Consider the following 2,088-nt stretch of genomic DNA (forward strand, 5'->3'; position numbering starts at 1 on the left):
CCGCTATTATTTATATCCGGTAATGGGAGGTAACCCCATTTTAAAACCGACGGACTGGGTCATGATAAGTTGCTTGGGAGTAGGGATTGGGAGCTGTAAGAGTAATTTCATAAATTTAATATTTAGTTGCTTTAAAATATTAGCTGCTGTTAATATTAACATATCGTAATATATTTAAATAAATTAAATTTGTTTTATAATACATGTAAATATCGTCATCTAAACTAGTAAATATGCCATACAACTGCGTTTATCAGATGGTAACGATAATTGACCGACTAAACCCTGTGTAGGCCTATAATCACAACATGGATGTACAAAATCAATTAAAATGATTTAAAGTTGTTAATATGAGACATAGTAATTCTTCACTTAAAGTGGAAACTGCATATTTTTAAGTTATATTTTTAAAATTTATTTAAATAAAGCCTGAAAATAGATGATATCCATAAACAGTCCTACCTTGTTAAAGAATAATCCTATTAATCCTATATTTCACTATTGCCAGCTGGGAAATTGGCAAAAATATCATTTTCCTCTTCTTTTTTAAACGTTTGAAAAAAGCTACTCCATGGTGGAGAATAGAAAACAAGGGATGTAATTGTGTTATTATTTCCTGTGTAAATGAGTTGTGAGTGTGAGAATGACACCTATGATCGTATAATTGTGAGTTGACAACCTATTGAGCAAAAGACAGAAATAATTACGTTTTGACTTTCTTAGAAAATTTGCAATTTCCGCTTTAAAGGAGCTAAATCGCTAATATTTTGGACCTAGAAATTGGCACAAATGGGTCGCAACACATATAATAATGTAATATGAATTTATATAAACTGTTTACATTCAATCGTGTCCATTTAACTGTGAATTGTCATCAGTTATGTTCGGTAAAATACGCCAGAAGTCTCAACCGCAAGTCAGTTTCGAGCGTCTGGTTATTCCAGTCAACACCGATATTATTTATTGCGCATGCTCTCCAAATAAGAACATGATATCACCGTTTGACATGACTTGAGAAATATGTCTAGCCTCATTCTTTGAGCACCTTGTTACAAATGGCGCTGAAAGGCATCATGGTACACGATTCGTGTACCAATGGTAAAATGTTTATATTGTCTTAAATATTGGATATCAGAAGCCCATCTTTTCCAGGTAAGATCACAACACCAATGCTGATTTAAATTGCAAAATAAATCGTGTTTCCAATGTCTAAGATCTTGGATGATATTGAGTTACGGACTTAGCTACTTTAATTCAGATTTATTGTAAACAATGTAGGTTTAGAAGATTAGAAGAAAATAAGATGTAAAGTGAAATACATTAATAAACATTGATGTTGCCCAAACGGCGGCATAAATGAGTACAGAAAAAATCGATCGAGAAAGATGGAAATATTCAAACCTGAAACGGATTGAACAACATGCAAAAGCCTATATAAGTTCTCTCCATTGGGTCTAATATTTGATTTGGTGTGATTTGATAATATAGTTACACCGTGAATATTCCAATTAGATAGATTAGAGACATATCTGCAGTGCGAACTTTGAGAATTTGGCATTTTCAAAGTCAGTGTAATAGTTTTGCAAATGCTTTGGTTGTTTCAAAAGGTTTAACCAACGATCGCGCAAATATATTACACCAAGTAGGAGTGTCTAAAGTTATTTCGAACACAAATGTTATTCCTTTATTTTCTTGGTGAGAGTGATTTGCCAATATTCAACATTTGAAATTGTACTTTTTATCATATTATTATTTCAAATTAATACAAAAAGTATAGGCCCTACTTTTATATTTGCAAAACCAAATTACAGTACTGTTGATCTCGTCATACGTAATAAGTAAAATGAAATTGAGTATATATAAACTGCGTGAAATATAACGCATATATAGCTAATTGCATTTATATTAGTCGTTCGTACATTATAACCACTGGCTCTTAATCTACATTACGTTTTAATGTATCATATTACATTAAACCGATTATCTAGGGATATGTTTTCGGTATCCATGGGATATTAATCTGCTAGAAATGCAACAAATCTGTCAGTATTAAGAAGTTTTCGAGGAGGTTACAAGTGAACAAACATT

Source organism: Patella vulgata, chromosome 2 (assembly GCF_932274485.2).
Source record: "Patella vulgata chromosome 2, xgPatVulg1.2, whole genome shotgun sequence".
NCBI classification, from domain to species: domain Eukaryota; kingdom Metazoa; phylum Mollusca; class Gastropoda; family Patellidae; genus Patella; species Patella vulgata.